Below are 23,171 nucleotides of genomic sequence, written 5' to 3' on the forward strand. Positions count from 1 at the left end.
TTATGTGGTTAATATATATATATATATATATGTTGCAAAATAAGTGTTACAACCCTTGGGAGGTGACTCCTGCCACTGAGACAAGAAAAAAAGTTCTCTTGAACTTTCGGCTATCGGACATAGTTTCAGATCTACAAGGTGCCGAAAGCGTGGGAAAATGACTTTCGGAGGCCAATAGTTCGGAAACTATCCAACGTAAAGAGTGCGGGTAAAAAATTCACTGAAGAAGTCATACCTGCTGTATTGAATTTTGCATGTTTCACAATCCTACCATGCACGCGCAAGGGATTCCCCAAAGGAACGTAGGGAGTCCCGGATAATCGGCCAAATGAAAATTGGTAGGGTTTCTACCAGGTAAAAATAATTCGTTTGTGTTAAGTCGGTATCTGGAACAAATACAAAATGGCGGACACCTTCATGCCTGTTGTGTGTGGTTGCGTAATCGCCAGGTACGGATGCTGGCCAATAGTGAAGTTCTGAGTACTAAGTGTAGCGAATTTGTACTCAAATGCTCTAGAAAGACATCTGGAGTGTCGGTAGAGCACAACAGATGAAGCAGGATGATCCACATGTGTGGAAACACATAACGAAAAATGCCCAGAAATGCACTCAGTAAACGTGAGTTCAAAGCGTCGGAAATGTAAGGATTAGCGTCAAGAACATGAAAGCCAATTCACCAATAATATTCTCTCAAACCGAAGCAATATGATGTGCACGGTTGCATACCAATAAGGATGCAACAACTGAAGCCAAGTTGAATTGTGTAAGAGGACTCACTAAGAAACTGAGTAAACTAAATGAATGTTACTAGTGGGATCGCATGATCGATATTGAAATGTGGGCAATGTGTGTATTGATATCGGCATGTAGCTAATGGACAAATGTCAACATGTCTCACTACTGCTGCGACACCGTCTCACGTGCGAAAACTAGGAGAATAACGTTGTACATTGTGCTGTTACATCTGGTGCACTTTTTGGTAGAACGTAACTAGAACACGATTGTATCAATGTCCCTCTTTGTTTGGGACATTGTCCCACAGTCGACACATATGAAAAGAAATCTCTTCATCCATGGTTCAAATTCTGATAGATCGTGAAAATAACAAACTTGTATCATGTCCCATATGATGTACTCGAAATATGGGAAAATACCTCCAGAAAATTCGTATCTTACACTTAGTGCACATGCCAAGACAAAGACGAAAATGAACCAATTTTGCATATGTAACACTACAGCTGAAACACCATACATATGGAAAATAAAATGACATGAGAAGTAGGAAGAAATGTCTTAAAACTCTGATTGTTTACAACTGTGCAGTAGGAGTAACAAAATGAAACACACAAGCATGTCGGGAGGCTGTACAAGAGCACTTGCCAAACAAGTGGGTACTCCTCAAAGAAATGAGCACGGAGAAAGTCAGGCTCCCTCGAGCCTCAGGGCTAGAGCGCTCGCGTAGTCGCAGTTTCCAATTTTACTGGGAGCCCACGGCCTCAAATTCAAGACCCGAGTAGTTATTTTCCTATTTTTCCCACGTGGGACGGTGTCCCATCTGTAGTGGGACATGTTGACATTTGTCCATTAGCTACATGCCGATATCAATACACAAATTGGCCGCATTTCAATATCGATCATGCGATCCCTCTAGAGACATTCATTTAGTTTACCCAGTTTCTTAGTAAGTCCTCTTACATAATTTCAACTTGGCCTCAGTTGTTGCATCCTTATTGGTATGCAACCGTGTACATCATATTGCGTCGGTTTGAGAGAATATTATTGGTGAATTGGCTTTCATGTTCTTGACGCTAATCCTTACATTTCCGACGCTTTGAACTCACGTTTACTGAGTATGAGTGTATTTCTGGGCATTTTTCGTTATGTGTTTCCACACATGAGAATCATCCTGCTTCATCTGTTGTGCTCTACCGACACTCCAGATGTCTTTCTAGAGCATTTGAGTACAAATTCGCTACACTAAATACTCAGAATTTCACTGTTGGCTAGCATCCGTATGCAACCACACACAACAGGCATGAAGGTGTCCGCCACTTGGTATTTGTTCCAGATATCGACTTAATACAAACGAATTAGTTTTACCTGGTAGAAACCCTATCAATTCTTATCCATTTAGACCAATTTTCATTTGGCCGATTATCCGGGACTCCCTACGTTCCTTTGGGAAATCCCTTGCGCGTGCATGGTAGGATTGTGAAACATGCAAAATTCAATACAGCAGGTATGACTTCTTCAGTGAATTTTTTACCCGCCCTCTTTACGTTGGATAGTTTCCGAACTATTGGCCTCCGAAAGTCATTTTCCCACGCTTTCGGCACCTTGTAGATCTGAAACTATGTCCGATAGCCGAAAGTTCAAGAGAACTTTTTTTCTTGTCTCAGTGACAGGAGTCATCTCCCAAGAGTTGTAAAACTTATTTTGCAACACCCGATATATATGCGTTTTGTATTTTCCCTTGTTCGTAGCAATTTTGACAATTTTCACATACCGTTTTCGTCAGCAATGGAAATAGGAAATATTTCATTGTTTTACTGTTTTATATGGACATCAAATAAAAATAAAAACTGTATATAACATCACGTATGATAACGAAAAGGAAAGTAGAGGAAAAGTAAATGACAATTATATTTCTTTTAAAAGAAAGGTACTAACTTCGGCATTCTACGGATTGCTTAAGATGGTACCTTACCTTCAATATATCAATATGGAGCTTTTTATTAAGTACGGAATCCCTAATGTCATCAAGAAACGGAAAATTAGCATTGTGCAGCCCACGAAGCGAACCTTCACTTTTATGGCAAATGCACAATCACTTAATTTCACATAAGTGTTAATTTCTCAGCTCATCTTGTAGCCAAATGCTTCCCGGATATCCTTTTAAATAAACTGTATATATATATATATATATATACAAGTGAGTTTTATTTCATAATGTGAAACTACAATAGACTTCCAAACCATACAAATTCAATATTCAAACTTGAAGTAGTATATCTATAACTACTACTAGTTGCCATAGACGAGTAAGATTAAGATGTAACATGTTTTTCGGATATTGAATCCATATAAAAAAACCTGCTTATAGCTTTTTATATTCATTTTATCCATTATGCGATCAGTGTCGCAAACAAAAAATGGTAGATTTTCACTACTTCCGGTTCGAACAGATAAATAGAGATGCAAGCAAGGGTGGATAACTTAACGAAATGTGCAATATTTACAATTTGTTATCTGTTATGGTTACTATTTTGTAACCCATTTCTGCACCTAGTTAATAACGTTATTGGTCAGTGTAACTTTTAAAATGGTACGCTCTGAATTATGTTACGCTGAATAACGTTACTCACTGGAACATTCTGCATTTTGGTACTGTGGTTACAGTCACCAAGGGATTAGCGTTACTCGAAATACCCACGTATGTCGTACCTGCTTGAGATTGTTAAGATAAAACTGGTTCCACTGAATACCAGTTCTCTCTCGAACCCAAAGGGTTTTGTTCCTTGCTTTTAGCGATATGAAACGTATTGAAATTCTGCAGAACATTTTTGTGTAAGTAGACATATTTTTGTTATGATGAGTACCATTTCTATGTTTCTCTTTTCTTTATCGGTTACCTTTTGTATCTGTATTTCATCTTCTTCAATTCTGATGGTCTTGGAGTTACGCTTGAGTAACGTTTAAACATCCTTGGCGACAGGGAGTCTAAGGTTAGCTTTAAAAGAATCTCCATTATACTAGTAAATAAATTCCACGTTTTTCAGTCTGTTTTCTTTTTCCTCATACTTAAGATTCAGTAAACACCTTAGGCCCTCAGGCACATGTCCTTTGAGAATAGCATTACTTTGATTGTTCTGTATTTAAAAAGAGGAAAAAGAGAAACGATCAAAGAGTGAAGTTTTTAATGTAAGCTTATTGATAAGATTTTTACTTCTTGTGATGACACTGCCGATAGTTGAGTTGATTTGGAGTTTAACGTCCTTTTCGGCAGCGAGGCTTTATGAGACGGGACCTACTGATTAACATGGAATCGAAACCACATGTGCTCACGCCGGGAATCGAACCCGGGTCTTCCAGGCGAAAGGCGCGTACGCTAAGCGCTTAGGCATGAAGGAGCTCACTGCCGGTAGTCACCATATATGTTTATTTTACAACAGTCTTGCACTGACCAATGTGGTTGAAGCTCGAGCTCACTTCCCAACAAGGATCGAACCCGGAGCTACATACACCAAAGTTACACATATACTGGCCCCCAGGGAAGCAGGAAGGACATTTCATTTGCTTGCAAGCAATTTAGTTTATAAATCAAATACATATCAGACATCAGTGGCGTAGCGAGAAACTCATCAAGGGGGACAACACACAAGATTTGGTAGAAACGATCTTCTGAGGGGTGCACCAATAACTACCAGTAGGCCTACATTTGAATTGAATTGGATTTTTTAAATGCCTTTAGGCACCTGTGGTGTGAATGAGGAAATGCCCTGGATATCCTAAGTATCTGTTCTCGGTGAATCCTTTTGTTGAACTTTTAGAAAATTGACTTAAACTATCGACTTTGCAAAACTTCCCTTTGATTTAAGCCCAAATCGAAACATGACAGAGGAAAATTTCGGAAAGTGTTGCTATTTTCACTCCTAGCTTCTCACTTTAGGTAGTGTATATTTACAAGGAAGGGGGTGCACGTGCACCTTTGCACCTTTAAACATATTTCTATTTTATCTTATTTTTGTAAAAAAAAAAAAAAAAAAAAAAAATCTGCCAGAGAAAGAAAATTGTCAAAAAGTGCTACCCATTCAGAAGACTATTTTCTTCTCATGTGAATGTTTTGACTTCTCGTGGCAATGTGGTAATCTACAGTTTATTTTGTCTCTTTTTCTCCCTTTGATTTTTAATGTTCATTGTATTGTTTAAATGCTTATAAGTTAACTTGCGAGAAAGTGTCATAGTCGAAGGTTGTACTACTTGTAGAACTGATATTAAAAAGTAAATAAAAGAATTATCATGGAAACAAATTTTTATGTTGCATTCAGAAAACAAACATAAGGTTCTTGCGGTTCTAAATTGCGGTTCTGAAATTAATATATCGCAGGCATTCGTTGATATAGTAGCCTACATGTTGGTTTTCACCAGGTACATTCGTGAAGTGTCCCCTCGAGATTCGTGTAAAATTGATTTAAATACAAAGTTCTCTGCTGTCTAATGTGTATTGTACTAAATTTAGCTGCCCATGCCGGTAATTGGCATATTTATGGGCCTTCATATATCCGGAATTCTATCATACACTACCATAACGCTCGGACACAAAATTCATTTTAGTTTCTTTAGATGTTACTCACTGGACATGAATATGGGCATATGAAAAACAAATTGGATCAAGTACTGCTTCTGACACATGTTACCCATCCTGACCGCCATCTTAGATCCGCCATATTAGATTTTACTTTTGGTTTTTCAAATGGAAATAGGTGCAAGTGTTACATCGGACATTTACGTTTACATTCACTGGTGTAATGTGTTTTACCGTAGCTTGTACCATTTGGAAGGTATTACATGTTCATTCCCTCCAGCCACTTTGCGAATAGACATTGCAGGTTAATATCAGTTACGCTTACGTTTTTGATGTTGACAAATCAAAACAATTTCTAACTGGTAAACTCCTTACAACATAGGTGTCATAATCTTATTACATTTCCATGAGTGATTGTTATTACTTCCATGTTATACTATAATAAGGAAGTATTGTATTACTGTCAAAATGCCTAATGTAGATCCAGATACGGCCAGATTTGGGTGAAGACCTACCATTTCCGTATTGACATCTGTGTGTCTGCATGTATATAAGTTCAGAGAATATTTCATCAACGATAACACATAAAAGATTGCATATACACACGGGGCCCTGCACAACTTTCTATTTGGTTCAATATGAAGTGCTTGACATTTAATGGTATATACAAGCTACGATAAAACTCAGTACACCAATGAAATTCCGAGAAAAGTTTACATTAATTTGATGTATCATTTGAACCTATTGCCATTTGAAAAACCGAAAGTTAAATCCAAGATGGCGGCCAAGGTGGGTAACATATGTCAGAGAAGGAGTACTTGATTCAATTTGTTCTGCATATGCCCATATTCATGTCCAGTGAAACCTAAAGAAACTAAAAACAACTTTGTGTCCGAGTGTTATAGTAGTGTATGATTGAATTCCGGATATATGAAGGCCCATAAATATGGAAATTACCGGTAAGGGCCGCTTAAATTAGTACAATACACATTGGGCCACGGAGAACTTTGCACTTGAATCAATGTTACACGAATCCCGAGGGGATGTATGTATCATACTTCGCGAATGTATCATACCTTGTCAGTCTCCGTACAACTTGGAATCGCTTAACATTAGTTTTACGGGAAGAAAAAACGACATCATTTGGAACAACTTTCCAGTTTCGATCATCTGTATTTCCTCCTTATTTATTCGGTGTAAGGACCTCAAATTTACTTTGTTGGATCTTGCTTATCGAAAGGTTTTTAAAACTGCCTTACTGCCCCCAAAGTCTGAAATTCAGGGTGGGGTGGGGGCGGATGCCCTCCTGCCCCATTGACGCCCCTATCTAGCGGCTGTCATATGAAACTATCCCACGGCTTTTAACGTGGTTTTAGTTATACTTATTGCGGACTCTTGACTGCGAAAATATTACGTTTGGAAATAGAATTCATTTGCTGAGAAAACCTGAACCTTATTGAAAATGGACTTGGATCCATAGTGCTCTGAACGCCTCATATATTACTTTTCTTCAATGAATTATTGACTTAAAAAACAACCAATTACATAGGCTTCCAGAAAATATTCTAAAGTTAGCACAACATGAAGTGTGCTTCAAAATATCATTACTTTTCGAAAATTTATTATTTTAAGATAATTTTATTAGTATGAGTGTTCTGAAATAGTAATCAAATTTTTGCAATTAAAATTCACACCCGCCTCCATGAAACGCGATCTTAGCCCCTAAGAGCATAATTAGGAAATTTTCAGAAGCAGTAACTCCGAAATGACTTGTTTTAAGGCTAAAGTAACCGCACAAGCGTATTTCTGGTCAAGTTCTAGCCTTAAAACACGTAACATGACTCCATTTGTATTTGAAATTTTGAATTCCAATCAAAGATGCCAGCCATGATGCTTGATAGCACTATCTGATGTGTCAAACCACTTAAAAGTTTCATCATTCTCCCTCAACCCGTTCTCAACGCACAAGGGTGGTGAGGACTTTTGTTTCACCATGCATATTGATAGATTGTGTGAAATCTCCACAGTAGGTAGATTTTAAAATCTACCTAATAAGCTAATTACAACCAAGAAAGTACTTATGAGAATCACTGGCAAGAGGGTGTAATAAAAAGGGGTTGGAATATGAAATAAGTTGAGAATTACTAATCTATACTGAAATATTCTGTACCCAGCACAGTGTTATTAATCAGGATAAAATAAATGAAAAGGTCGGTTGCTAGTAAAGAGCAAAAAGTCCTAAGAAATAAGTTATTACATGATTTTGAAACGTTAAAAATCGTGTTTTAAAGTGTTCAAAATGTTTATTTTTTTTTTTCGTCTGTGTTTTAAAACATGTTTAAAACGTTTTGAATATCTTTTCTTTATGTTTTAAACACATGTTTTGTTCTTTTTTTTTTTAAATAAAACTATTTTTTCCAACCCTTGTCTGGTGCCTAAGTAATATAAAACAAAACCATGTACCAAATTGGTCGCCAGGTTGGAATTTTCGATCGCCAGATCGCCAATGATGACTGAATATTTCAGTTTGGCGATAGACATTTGCATAAATTATATCTTTTTTTAAAAAAAAAAAAAAGAAAGAAAGAAAGAAAGAAAAGAAAAAAGAAAAAAGAAAAGAACTAATGATCTTGTTGCTGGATTCAGACTTGAGGTTTCGTGGCGTGCCTGTAATATATAGCAAATCAATATATAGAAGTCATTACATATGCCGGCATGAAAAGGTAAAAAATATGGCGTTTGAAGCGAATAACTGACAATGTACAGGGCCAAATGAACACATTCTCACACCCAATATTATACTTCAGCCCCTTCACCTTCCGTCAAACAAAATATATTCGTAGTTCTTTTGTTGTTGTAAAGGCGAACCTGTCCTTTGCCCTGTCGTTTTGTAAAGTATAGCGATCTTTATTCTTTGGACAATGGGCTATCTGCGCACCATATTTCGATTATATTCAGCCAGTAGTTACGGAGAAATAAAATAGAACATACAAGGCAAGCCGAGCCGAGCCTATCGCCGGCCGAGCTCGGCCATCACATGTAGTGATCTTTATTCCTTAGATGATTGGGTATTTTCGCATCAAGTTTAAATTTAGCTGATAGTTACCGAGGAATAAAGTACTACATACACACACACATAATTACAGTACATCTGGAGTAAAAGTACAACATTCGGTCAGCTTACGCCGGGAACTAAAAAGAAAAGTCCTAACATCAGGATCACAAATAGAACATACTATATGTAAGCGGAATCCACTTTCAACATCGCAATATTAATGGGGAGGGGGGCTTGAGCCGGGTGATCCTCCCTGACTACGCCACTGTCAGACATGACCTACAGCTAGGGGGTGTCTACCCATCATCAGAGGCTTCAGAATCTCCATAAGGTAACATGTAAAATTTAATTCGTAAATATCTTACAAAATACTTCACTTAGAAACTTGCAATTTTCTATACGAATACCAAAGAACAATACAAAGGAGATGGTTATCTCAATTTTAAACTTAATGACTTAGATTAATTGTAATAATTACTTCCGTAATGAGGTAATCACTACTGCAGGTAAAGGATCAAAAGACCACTTTCATACTTCACAAATTACTACAGGTGACATTCTTTGAAGAACACATGCTGGGAAAGGATGCATTGTGGCAATTTGAACAGCGAAACTCATGTCTATCACCTCCATTTTCATAATCATTTACGCCTTGAGCAGTTTCCCTTACCACTCCCCGCCCCAGACGGCAACTACCTGAATTTGCCTTTTCGATGGAAACTGGAGTGACTCAAGTGTCAACAAAATACTTGGTAGAACAATGATCTTTGAAACCTCACTATCGAAAATAATGTTTCCGATTGCTTTTCTACATCTTTTGTTTCTTGAAACGGATGAATTCTTCTTCCAAGCAGTAGCTTTCACCTCTCGGCCACTCAAAACTATACAACCAAGAGAAGTATGATTCTTAGTTAGCTATGCTTTTTTTTTTTTTTCCTCTGGAAGGATAGGTTTCATTTCATTTTATATTATTTATCATAGAAAACAGACAGTGCGACGTTTCTGTGGTTAGAACGGATTAATTGTATGCAGGGGTGGCAAAAGCCAAGTTTTCCTTGTTTAGTTTTTGAATAACTAAAATTTGGTTCACCTACTCCTTTATATATTTACCACCCGTGTGTGTACGTGTGTAAAAAAGAAAAAAGAAAAAAGAAAAAAAAGAAAGAAAAAGTAAAAGAAAAAACTAAAGAGCTGCTTGATGTATCATCACCAAATTTGGTCAAAATATAGTCAAGAGTAATGTATTTTATTTGTCATTAAAACCACCTACCCAAACCAGAAGTGATTTAAATAAACCATTTCTGGTTTGACCTTTGATCACCATAGATCGAAAACGGCAATATGTAGTGAGATCCGGTTTCCTGCTTCGTAAGAACATATTTAATCTCTATTATTAACTCTACTAAAACCTACAATGGTTCAAATCAACTATAATTTCTGCTTTCAATAAATATTGATCTATATATAGCAAAAACGGTAAAAAAAAATAGATGAAAACGGTTTCTTCCAATCGAGCAGCTCTCAAGCGTCTCAGGTGTACCTTTCATCTCCTCTTGTGATCTTCAATTGAAACCTCGGTTTCAATAGTGATCTCCATAGAACAGGAATGAAGCGGGTTTTTGGTTTTTATTCAGCTTTCTAAAAATAACTACTATATTCTGTCTTCCAAAAGATGTGGAAATCAACTACTTCCGATTTTAACTTTGATGGCTATAGAATAAAAACTGTAATAGATAAGAAGCGGTTTTCTGCAATTAATTTTGTGTTCCAAGAATATATTTCGTCTCTAATATAATTTCTCTACTAAAACCGGAAGTGGTAGAAATCTACTACAATTTACAGTTTCAATATTAATTGTGAAAATATCGTACCACAGACACCAAACTCTTTTGCGTGATGTACATGTGGCACTGCTACTTGTTTTTGAACCATTTTCTTTATCTTGTGGATAATCGTGGCCTCTATTTTTTAAATAATAAAATAAGTCAAACTCGAGGTCATATGTAAACTAGTTTTACAAATGATTTACCAGTAGAGCACAAATTATTTACTAGTCTGCCCATTCATTACTGTTCAAGATTGAATAAGCCAAACCGAGTAGCGTGTCTGAACAAAGGAGTGAGTTAGGGAAGCTAATACATGAGATTATTTGCATGAATAAAATCTACTTTAGATATGTAATAAGGGATAAGAAATCTTAAACATCTGAGAGATTATTTGGTTCACACAGTTACAGTTAAGAAATTGATAAGAGAATAAGATATATTGGGCTGGAGCCTAACTTAGGATAAAGCGGGAAGTATAAAACACATTTTTGTAATGAAAGTCTTGATTCTGAGCGAAAACAGCTAGTTGACCTTTGACCTCGAGTTAGACCGGTTTGCGGTCACTTCTTAAGATTGAGACCGAGATCAGTCGAATTAGCACCCTCAAGTTGCAGTTATTCATTAAAAAAAAAAAAAGGGGCCATGGCTACAAAATTTTTACTTTATTTAGATTACATATGGATAGAAATAAGTTTTTTTAGGCCCATTCTTATGTAACAGGGGGTTATAAAGGACGGGACCTACAGTTTAAAGTGGGTTACAAACCATTACTCGGTTTGAATCGGAGAGAAATTGTCCTCTAGCTGGGCTCAAACCTGGGACCCCTGCTCGATTACAAAAGTGACAATTCTACAGACTCATCCACGGAGAACACCTGATAAAGATATATTGTACTGATCTTGCATGTACTGTACTTGTGAATATTTTAAGAATCACTTTACAAGAGGAGAAAAAAATGCACAAGTGAAATCAGTATAAAGTACAGAAGATATACTTTATTCCTCCAAGTTAGTTCACAGAGTCAAAAATTTAGCGACTTAATTTAATTTGCATATAAATATAAGAAGTGAATAAAGATATGAATCATTTGAGTTCACTCTGGTTCTGAACCATTTATATTATTTTATTGGTTTCAATCAATTGTTTGTTTAAAATACACATACAAATTCTAATTATATGTATTTATTTGAACTTCAATAGAAAAATAATTTTGGATCTCACACAGCGAAACAGGGATGGGCACCAGTCGAGCTAAAACTCGACTCGACTCGAAACTCGAGTCAAGTTTAGAGTCGAGTCAAAGGTAATTTTCTCGAGTGGAGTTCCGAGCCGAGTCACTGTTTTTGACGTCGAGTTTCGAGTGAGTCGAGTTTGATAAATGGCTCGCTCGTTCAGCTCGTTTTAACTCGTTTTGAAATCATGGTCTGATTAGACTGGAAAGCGAAAGCCATGAGAAATGTAAGCAGTAGTGTGGAATACTTTTAGTGTTGCTCAGGACAAGGAACACTACTCGCATCTCGTCTCGTCTCGATAACGAGACGACAATAATTTTTATAACGAGAGAGCCTCAAGTGTCATGAGCACCAATATAAGTATATACTGTAGCTCTTACTATCAAAGCTGAGATCTGCACGTTCGAATTTTTGAGCTCAAGCAGAAGCCCAACCCGAGTGGTGATGTCAATCGGCTCGGCACTCGGTTCAACTGAGCGAACAACTCGAGCCGGCTTGGTTCAGATGAGCCATCGGCTCGGCTCAATTGAGCCAATGGCTTGAGCCATCTCGGTTGAGACGAGCCGTCGACTGGCACAATTGAGCTTTTGGCCCGAGCCTGCTCCGTTGAGATGAGCTACCGACTCGGCTCAGATGAGTCACCAACTCACCTCAGATGAGCCATCGGCTCGAGCCAGCTCCGTTGAAACGAGTTCATCGCCTCGGTTCGACTCGGCTCAACTGAGCCGATTGCTCGAGTTGGCTAGGTTGGGTGAACTGTTGGCTTGGCTCACTTCTCGGTTCGGCTCGATAGTGAATGAGCTATGAACCAAGCCGCTCGAGCCACTGACAACCCTAAACCCGAGCCGAGCAGTTTTGAACATGTTTGACCGGCGCCCTATAACTTTTAACAATTTTTGGCTCGAGCCTGAATACTTGCTTCTCTGGAACTCAAACCCAGATCCTCGTGAACAATGTCCTTGCCTCCTGAAGACTTCTCGGCGACCAAGCTCGGAAGTCAACTAATTTTTAGTATACAGGTACACCCCGCCTACTTTCTTGGTTATACATGATATAATAATAATAATAATAATAATAATAATAATAATAATAATAATAATAATAATAATAATAATAATAATAATAATAAGTAGTAGTAGTAGTAGTATCATTGACCTATTATCTATGTTGGATACTTAAAAATAGTAATTGAAACTACACACGACTCGACTCGACTCGAAACTCGACCTGAATTCGGAGCTCCCTCGTGGCTAAGCGGTTAGCATACGCGCCTTTGGCGTGGGAGACCCGAGTTCAATTCCCGGCGGGAGCTCATGTGGTTCGGATTCCACGTTAATCAGTAGGTCCACGTCTCATATAGCCTTGCTGCTGAACGGGACGCTAAACTAAAATCACCTCACCTCAACCTGAATTCGAGTCGAGTTGGAGGAAATTTTTCGAGCCAAGAACTCGAGTCGAGCTCAAAGATGTCTGCTTCGAGTCGAGTCGAGTTTCAAAGAAAACTCACTCGTATCCATCCCTACAGTGGAATAGGTATGAAGTTCGTGATCCGAGGTCTCATTATGTATGTTCACAGGGTGTTCGAAAACGACATCAAATTACTTAAGGAAATTAATCCTTACACGAGAACATAAAATGAAAGTTACGGGTCACCGTACTAAAAAGATTTTCGCTTAAATTTTTGAGTTAAATCATATTATGTTGCAGTCAAATACAACAAAGCTTTAAGGCGTTTTCAGAAAACACCAAAATATTGCTCGAGTTGTTGCTTTCTTGTACCGTTACGACCAATTTTCTGTGGACAATATATCTGAAATAACGCAAGTGTGCACCAAGGTTGGTCTATAGGCTTTTTCATGTTTTCGTCCCAGAATTCACATCCCGAAATTATTTCCTGACACCATGTGTATATATTATATTTGCTTATTTTCGAGTAACAAGATCTAAAAATGTTCGAGGTCCTAGTTCCACTTATATTTATTACCATAATGAAAACTTTAAAAAAACGTTCACGTAGTCTAAATTATAGTGACATTACTATGTCCGTTCTTCATTAGCTTAGTTGGTTTGGTGGGTTTAGAGTTTAGTGTCCCTTTCTGTACCGATGTTATAAGAGACGTGAGCCTTCAGTGGAATCCGAGTCCTTAGTGATCTGTTTATATTTCAAGGCTCTTCCGCCGGGTATCGAACCCGAGACCTGTGATCCAAAGGTGCGCGAGCTAGCCACTAGACAGACGAACGGGAAGGGCTATTGTATTTTTTAGAATGTTACCCATGTATGTTTATTCACGAGAAAGTTGGTTCATCGGGTTCAATCCATCGTTTCAATCTGTTGAATTTAGCATGAAGTAAAGTTGATTTTTTTTATTACATCCAGAAAAATATGTGTTGAATAGCTAATGTTGCCAGAAAGTAGAAGTAACTACCTATCACGAATTTCAAATTCCAGTTACTAGAGGGAATTTTGTAGTTTGTATCCATGCAAACGTCTCATACAAACTTAGTGCTGCAAAGGAAGGCTAAATTTCAACCATGATCTGTATCAAATTGTTGATCCTCCTCTTTGGAACGTACTAATATGAAATTAGTGGTTAGCAATAATTATCTAACTAGAGTTACTAGTAATGAAGAAATTGGCGTTCTCTACCTGATCTTTGCTTTCGCAGTATACATCATACAGCATGAAATTGCAAGAAGCAAATATTTCAAATTGTCTTGGAAGCAAATATTCTTTCTTTGTGACATTTACAGAAAATGTATCCGCTCTGCAGAAACGAAGGAAAGAAATGGGATGAGGGTGGCACCCCGCGGCGTTCTACCACACTCATTGGAAAAGGACTTAAGAGGGGGAGGGAAATACCTGCCTGTCAGCACGACATCAGTTCGCGAAGATCACATTGGAACACACAACCTTCAATATATAGTCCATTACAATGTTACTTTAAAAAGTTCATTACTCTTGATCTACGTCATTAAGCGTGAAATTGAAACAACAATTCATTTCTATTGCTTTTCTGTATACATATGAAAAATTTTAAGTTGTTACGTACCGGTACCATATTTCGTTAGATATTCATGAATTACAATTTACATGTTATCTTATGGGGACTGAGAAACCAGTTGAAAAATGTATAAGATCCCCTTAAGGGGATGTCTTCCCCTTAAGATCCCCTTAAGGGGGGGGGATCATCAGAGGCTTCAGAATCTTCATAAGATAACATGTAAAATTTAATTCATAAATATCTTAGAAAATACTGCATTTAGGAACTGGTAATTTTGTTGCCAAAGAGTAATACAATTCAGATGACTGTCACAATTTTGCACCTAATTACTTGGATTAATTGTAATGCATTCTTCCGTATTGAGTTACTGCAGGTAAAGAGTCAAAAGACCACTTGCAAACCTCATGAATTACTATGGATGACATTCTTTGAAGAACAAATGCTGAGGAGGGATGTATTATGACAATTTGAAAAGTGAAACCCGTGTCTACCCCTCCAGTTTCATAATTATTTATGCCTTGAGCAGTCTCTCTTTCCACTCCCACCTCCCACTTCCCACTGATTTCCCACAACTTTACGACACAACTATCTGAATGTGCTTTTTCGGCGAAGCTGGTATGATTCACGTGTCAACAAAATACTTCGTAGAACAAAGATAATGATCTTTGAAACCTTTCCAATTGCTTTTCTACATCTTTTGTTGGTTAAAACGGATGGATTCTCCTTCGAAGCAGTAGCTTTAATCTCTTCCACTCACAAATGTACAACCAAAAAAAGTCTAAATGTTTCTTATATATTTGCCTATTTCTTTTGTTTTCTGGAAGGATAGATTTCTTTTCATTTTATAATATTTATCACAAAAACGCACACAGTGCGATATTTCTGTGGTTAGAACGGATTAATTGTGTGTAGGGATGGCAAAAATCAAGTTTTCGTTTGTTTTTTTTATATAAATAACTAGAGTTTGGTTTATCGAAACTCCATTATATATTTACCATATTCGCGTGTGTCAGTGTGTGACAAAAATAAATAAATAAATAAAGTATTTCATGGATCATCACCAAATTTAATAAAAATACAAAGAGTCAAGAATTAGGAAGTGAGTTTGTTATTAAAATAGTCTTCTCAAACCGAAAGTGTTTTAAATAAACCATTTCCGGTTTGATCATTGATCATCATAGATCGAAAAACGTAATACGTATTAAGATCCGGGTTTCTGTTTCGTAAGAACATATTTAATCTCTATTATTAACTCTCTACTAAAACCAGAAGTGGTTCATTCAACTATAATTTCTCGTTTCTATAAATATTGGTCTACAGAGAGCAAGAGCGGTAGATGAAAGCAGTTTTCTCCATTCGGATAGCTCTCAAGTGTCTCAAAAGTGCAGTGGCGTAGTCAGGGGGGCTCACCCGCCTCAAGCTCTCCCCATTAGTGTTGTAATGTTGAAAGTGGATTCTGCTTACATAAAGTATGTTCCATTTGTAATGTTAGAACTTTTCTTTTTAGTTTCCTTAGTAAGCATAAGGGAGCTTGTAGTTTTACTCCAGATGTAATTAAGTATGTGTGTATGTAGTACTTTATTCCTCGGTTTGCTGCAAATCATCAAGGAGGGATGGGAGATTTATGGGACTATGTTTACTGGTTTAAATTCATCCGAGGTAATATAGAGCAGGCCGCAAGAAAAACAGCAAATATTCCCCATTGTACGTTACAGTTCGAATGAGATATTGGATATTTGAAGCGAAATCACATGTTAAATAGAGATTTCTTGGGTGACTTAGAGTCGGTACCTGACATCTTTCACAACATCCGCCAGCGAAGTCCGATGCTTCCCTGTCTTCCTCAGAAGCGATCCTGTTTCCTGCAATTTATTCACTAACGACCATATTATGTTCCTGTCTGGGGCAGAACGTGAGGCAAAGTTGCGTGTAAATGCCCTTTGCGTAGCAACAACAGATCCCGTTCTCCAAAAACTTTTTAGCGATAAAATCACGTTGCTCCAAAGAGTACATTATTGTAACCGGGTCCTGATCATATTGATACAGTAGCACAGCATAATTCTCAATACAACGGCCCAGTTTCTTGTTTCTTATTGACCGTCGCGAGATTGCCATCTAACAAAAAAACTCAAATCTCCACACCGCACCTCACCTAATTCCAATTCGATACAGTGGTGAATATTTGCTGTTTTTTTTAGAGGCGTAGCCGATATTACACCAAATGAATTTAAACCAGTAAACATAGTTCCATAAATCTCCCATGTTCCTTGATCATTTGCCACAAACCGCATGAAAATTGGACTTCAGTTAGAAATTCTAGACCCAAATGAAATCCGTGAGTTTTAAAAGAATCACCTTGTATATGTTCTATGATGTATTATAGGAAAGGTGTTTTTAGTTGTTCCTATAACTATTCTCTGAACTTATAATTGTTTTATTTCTGACAAAAAGTGTCAGCTTCATTGTGTGATGAAAAGTAGTTTATAGTAATACCCCGCGAAAGACATGCAAGAGGTGGTGGACTGAAGGCAAAAAAGTAAATTTGCTTTTCTTGAAATAGGAAATAACATTTTATTCATTACATTTTATGGTTTTCGTTTTCACAATATGAAGTGTCGTAAATTATCGTAAGTAGTAATATTCAATATGTATTACACCGAATCTACCTTACACCTAAATTTCCCCACACCGAGTTTTCCGTACACCGAATTTTCCTACACCGAGTTTTCTTACACCGAAATTTCCTACACCGAATTTTCCTAGACCCGGCCTACATGTGTAAACTTTCAACATGACATTGATTTTACTAACTCCCTTCCCCCTTTTATACTTGATGAATTGCAACCTCAAACAACAGCATTATTCCTTAAGTAAAAGGAAGGCACATAGCACGTAACCGGACTCCGCTAGTCTACCGTAAGCTTTTCCATTGTCTCAAGATACTGAATCAACGCCGGAAAAGTACTTTAGCTCCCACTGGAAATAGAAACCAAGGCCTATGTGGGGATCCACAGGATTCAGATTCCTCCCCACAAAACTTCGCAAGTCGACGAACATTTGTGAACTTTCTTACTATAAGTATACTTCTTTGTCATCGAAATGATTGACATAGCCTAAAAATTTTAATATCTTTAGCTCTATCATGTTTAATAAGAGGCACTAATTAACAATTACTTGTCGTCTTTTCGGGTGTTGAATAACACAGGTTAAATACTACATATACGTATTAGACCTGCAAAAATCTTCGGATCCCTCCAAACAGAAAAAAAATTCTGGGCGCGTGCCTGGCGTGCTCTAAACATTCATTTATTTATGTAAAATATTTCAAATGCAGCTTCTAAGGCCAATTTACAACAGAATATTTTAATATCAATAAGGGAAAAAGGAAAGGAGAAAATCAGGCAGGATTTATGCTTAAAGATAACATCCCGACATTCACTTTGTCGAACAACGAAAAAAGCTGGTAAAACCGGTCAGGGTAGCAGGCCACAAGCTTTGAACCCAGGATCTCCCTTTTGCGAAAGAAGAACGCTAGCCACTGGGCTATGCTCGCTAGACATAATAATAATAATAATAATAATAATAATAATAATAATAATAATAATAATAGTTTGATTCAATATAGTGAACAAATTGGGGATGTGCCTGGGTTAAGAATCAGCAAACAACGGTGAAATATTCCAAAAATAATGCAGATTGATAGCCAATGACGTGGCCATGCATCACACAATTTCCTAGCTATTTTGTGGGCTTTGTTTTAATAATAATAATAATATGATTTTCACAGGCTTGCGCCCACCATTCATGGAACAGTTCTTACATAAATTAATCCTACTCTTGTTGTGGACAGCGAAGAGCGCTATGAAAACAAAGCAAGATGAAGAATGAAAGAGATTGTCTATTTTCCCTCCCCTTTGCTACTTTTGTCTCACTCTGTGCTTCCCCCTGACCCTGTTGTCCCCTTCCACCTGCCTTTTTCCTTGTATGTGACTGACTTTCTCCTATGAAATTCACGGAAATCGATCTCTTTTTTCTCCCTGTCTCTACTTCATATTTGCAATAACAACATATGAAAGTGAAATATTCATTCTGCTTCACCACCTGAAGAACGAAATTCAATGTGACCCTCTGAAGAACAATACAATAGATACCATGTCCGAGGAACTCTCCAAAGATCTGATAAGATCTGTAACTGATGAACACAATACCTTTACCAAACCTGTCTGGTCAACTGTGTTACTCATGTGGCAAATAGTATTTGTAACGAAATAGCTTCTGTTCCACACATTTTCGTTCCATTAGATACCCGCAGAGGAAAGAATCTCATTCAGCTGGTACCAGTTGTTGATTTTCTCCCACCAAGCGTGAAAGGAATACCCGAAACAGATTTGTTCCTTCAATTAGTTACGGTACAATAACGTTACATGCTCGAATAACGTTACGGTGTCGTAACAAAAATTGGTGTTATACCTTGTACCTACCTACATTAAATAACCAATAATTTTGTTACAGAGAACTATTTTCGTTACGTTACAGTTACGTTAAGTTATCCACCCTTGGATGCAAGGGCTCGGAAAAAAAACCGGCTTTTTTGGAAAAAAACTCGGTTTTTTCTGCTTTGCTTTTTTGCTTCGGAAATTTTGGGCTTTTTTCAAAATACTGCTTTAAATTGATAAAACAGACTTTGTATCGCTTCTCTATAACACAAAAAATCATTTAATTAGTGGTTGATGCTGATAATAATATAAAACATCGAAAATAAACTATGAATTTCGAAAAAATATTTCAAACAATTTTTCTTCAACATATTTACATTATGAATTCCACAGGATTAACCAATGTATATAATAAGAAATTTTTAACCTCCTATATACAAAAGTAAGCAGAGTTGGCAAGAACCGTGGTTGTTTTTGAAAATGCCAAAAACCCGTTTTTTGGGGGATGTTTAAACCAGGCTTTTTTGGTTTAAACCAGGCTTTTTTGACTTAGATTTTTTGCTTTATGTATTTATATTACATATTCACAGAAATAGCTTAAGTTTGTTTCGCCTTGATGTTATTATGCAACAGCGGGGTTATGCCGGAAGAACTCCCATAAGCTTAAAGAAGTGCGGTCAGTAAATTTCTTAAGTTGAGAATCTCCCGCCCTAGCCATTGGGAAATCCCGTCATTACTTGAAATATAAGACAATAACGAGAAAATCCTATTGCTTTGCATGTAGAATTTAAAGGTCAACGTACCATAATCAGTACGCTAATATTGAGGTATTAAATTACAAATTTAGTACCGGTACGTAGATATCATTGAAAGTCCAATCCAAGCTAATGTTGGAAGCTACGTAGGCAATCGATAAATTTTGCCAATTTCTATCAATATATTTAAGCAATATTGGCTTCTTTATAAAACAACACGCATTTAGGCATGTAGAAATATACAATTTGGTTTGTTTCGTATATTTAGGCTTAACATCCTTACGAAATACCGAGGTTATCAAGGAGAAGACTTTCGCTTAAACTGACATCCGAACCGCTACTTGGGTTACGCATGAAAGAAGGATTGTGGTTTGACCGAGAATTGAACATGGGACACCTTGATTAAAAGGTGAAAGGGAAATAAAACTATTGCAGGTAGTTTGATATCTGGAAACGTTACCATGAAGTTCACACGATTCGCATTTTTCATTCTTTTTATTTTTGTGGTTTAAACCAGTTATTAAAAAAAAAGTTGGTGTAAATCAGCCAACCCTAAAAGTAAACACTTCTTTTTAAAAAATACATAAATAACTAGCAAAATAGTATGTAGTATTTTTACTTCAAAATATTCCATACCCTCTTTTTGAAACAAAATAAAATTAAAATAAAACATAAGAGAAATACTTAGATTTATATGATACACTTAAAGGCTGCATATCTAGAGCTTTTGATTCTGTATATTCTTGAAATTCTACAGTTAAGTTTTATAGAACCACCATCACAGTTTACCCAATCCTCAAGTTTTCTGAATTTTTAACAAGTGGGATTCAACATATCATTACGGAACTCCCCCCCCCCTGAAAAAAAAAAGGACTACGGAAAATATTTAAGTTAAGCTAAATACAACTGCACAACAAACATGACTGAGTGATTAGCTTTTGCGCTTCTATCGGGAAGTCCGGGATTCAACCAGCATTCGACCATTCTGACAAAGCTTTTCTTCATTCCATCTGTGAATGTAGAAATAGTGCGTGTACTGTGAGTTGGGCGACTTCCTTTTTTATTGTTTTTAAATCGTTATTATTACTAATTACCAGCAGTGACGGTTTTGCGAAGGTTAGGGGGGCGGTCTTTCGGACTGAATCCCGTTCCCCAAAGTTACGGAATGTCTGCAACAAACGAAATATCCATTATTTATGCCTTTACTCATAAACTTTAAGCTCCCGTCAAATAAAAATTACGAATATTTAAAAAACTAAACATTAGTAAGAAACCCTTCCCAAAATACTTTTCTAAATCCGCCACTGATTCTCAGTATAAAATGATTTTTAAAGTTGTATCCGGAAGATTATTGCTAAACATATAAACGAAACGAAATATTAGTTATGTTTGTACTCATAAACTTCAAGCACTTCCCAAATAAAATTAGGACTTTTTAGGAAACGAAACAATCAGAAAAAACCCTCCTAAAGTACTTTTCTAAATCCGCTACTGATTATTTGTATAAATTGGTATTCAAGGTTGTGTCCGGAAAATTATTGCTAAATCACTTCACAGCTACAGTATAACAGAAATGTGGAAGTACGGTTTGACGGACATATTGAAAAACGTACGCTTTGACGGATAAATAGAAAAACGGGCAAGTTTAACTTTTGCGCTAGAAGCTAGAGTACTAAAAGCTCTTAGAAATGAAACACGGATGACAAACTAGAGAAGAAAAAAGATGTCGATAACTCAAAAGTTAAAATAAAGTTAAATAGCCTCTAAAATTACCCTCAAATACTACATTCTTCATGTTAGCTTTAATTCGTAAAACATGTGCTCCATCCATCTTGATGGTGAATTTCAGAGCGAAATATCACATTCAGGTCATGGAATTTTTATCTAACTATAGAATATACTATAAGAAAGCTATTTAGATAGAAAAATCATGAAGTTGAAAAAAGCCAAAATTTCCAAAATTCTCGTTTTTTTCCCAAAAAAGCCGGCTTTTTATGTGAAAAAAACCATCGATTCAAAAAAGCCGGCTTTTTTGCATCTCTACAGATAAACAAAAGTTGAGACAAAAATCATTCTTGAGATTTGATTCGGTGTAAAAGAAAGCTTTTCGATATATCTTATCTTTTTTATTCTTTGGAAATCAATATTGAAACAGGAAATACTAGGCAAATTTCAACTTGTGGTCTCCGTATAGTGTTGTGGCTGCTGATTGTATATTCTCTTGAGACACTGAATGGATTGCAAGGAACAGGCTATCGCTGTCTATTATAGTTTCTGTCTACAGCAATAAGCTTCCAGACTGGACATGGTTAATTTCTATCATTTCCAGTTTGAAAGAGGGTTAAATGAGGGGCTGGAACCCATTCCTGGGATGCTTAATCGATTGCAAAAAACAGCTTCTCGATATGTTTTACCATTTTTGCTCTATAAAAATCAGTATTGAGATCGGAAGTACTAGTAAATTTCAACTACTTCCGGATTTGGTAGAATGTTGCGGCTTGTGACAATATGTTCCCTTGAGACACAGAAGCGATTGAAGAAAACTGCTTGTCGCTATGGTACCGTTTTAGTTCTATGGCGATAAACATTGAAACCAGGAATTGTTAATTTTAACCACTGCCGGTTTGAATAGAGGATTAATGGTGGAGATGGATCCTATTCATGGAGCACTGAATCCATTGAAAAAAAAAAGTTTCTCGTTATGTCTTACCGCTTTCTTCTCTGATACCGTCAACAGACAGAAAGACGGACGGACAAATAGCCATTCTACAAGATTTCGACACTTACGTATAGCATATTTTGGAAGTCTACATATTATATACTATTAAAATTTGTTAACTAAACAGTACTTTTCTTTCGCCACTTCAATCAAGAACAACAGAGCCTAGAAAGAAAATATTTCTGAACCGACCAATGCTATAGAATAATTATGTGGATGTGTCATTTACGAACCCCTTCCCAGAGTTTGAAACGATAAAAGGACAGGTAAAGGAGCATTGCTAAATTCCCATGTTCTCGCTAGTTATCGAATTTCCGAAAAGCAATTTGACATCTTGGATTTGGATAGCCCATTGAGGCGCTTTATTTCCAGATGTTATAAAATGTCGAAATTCACGTGGTCTCTGTCGTTAATTCTACGACCAGTCTCCAGTAATAATATGGTGTGTAGTTCATAGCGCATTGATATGAGTTATTGAGAACCTAAGAGGTACCTAAAGGGAAACATAAAGTTTTGGAAGGGAGATTTATATCATCTATATGGAAGATCACGAGAGGTCCGTTCTATCATGAAAGAAAACTATGCTAGACTAATTTTGTTGCATCCTGTCGTTAGTAAAAGTATGATCTCAGATGGATCTCATTTTGTATTTAATTATTTGTTTGCTTCACATTTTTATGATTTTGTGTAGAAAACTGCAATACCATACCACTTAAATAAAGTGCTTGATATATAAAGTCCATTACAAGTGGGGTTTATTGTTGGCGAACACTATGTGCGTGAGTTTTCTTGAATTCTCCCGTTTCCTCCCCCTTTCTTTATTCCACAATTTTATTCACAA

At 36.8% G+C, this 23,171-nt stretch overlaps 1 protein-coding gene across 6 annotated transcripts in view; it reads left to right on the forward strand.

The window, feature by feature from the left end:
- The window catches only part of LOC145690544 (1-acyl-sn-glycerol-3-phosphate acyltransferase alpha-like), a 277,314-nt gene that overhangs the window by 249,935 nt on the left and 4,208 nt on the right, over positions 1 to 23,171 (forward strand). The gene's annotated exons all lie outside the window — the stretch shown is intronic.

This window comes from Thermobia domestica, chromosome 7 (assembly GCF_964235325.1).
Source record: "Thermobia domestica chromosome 7, izTheDome1.hap1.1, whole genome shotgun sequence".
NCBI classification, from domain to species: Eukaryota; Metazoa; Arthropoda; class Insecta; order Zygentoma; family Lepismatidae; genus Thermobia; species Thermobia domestica.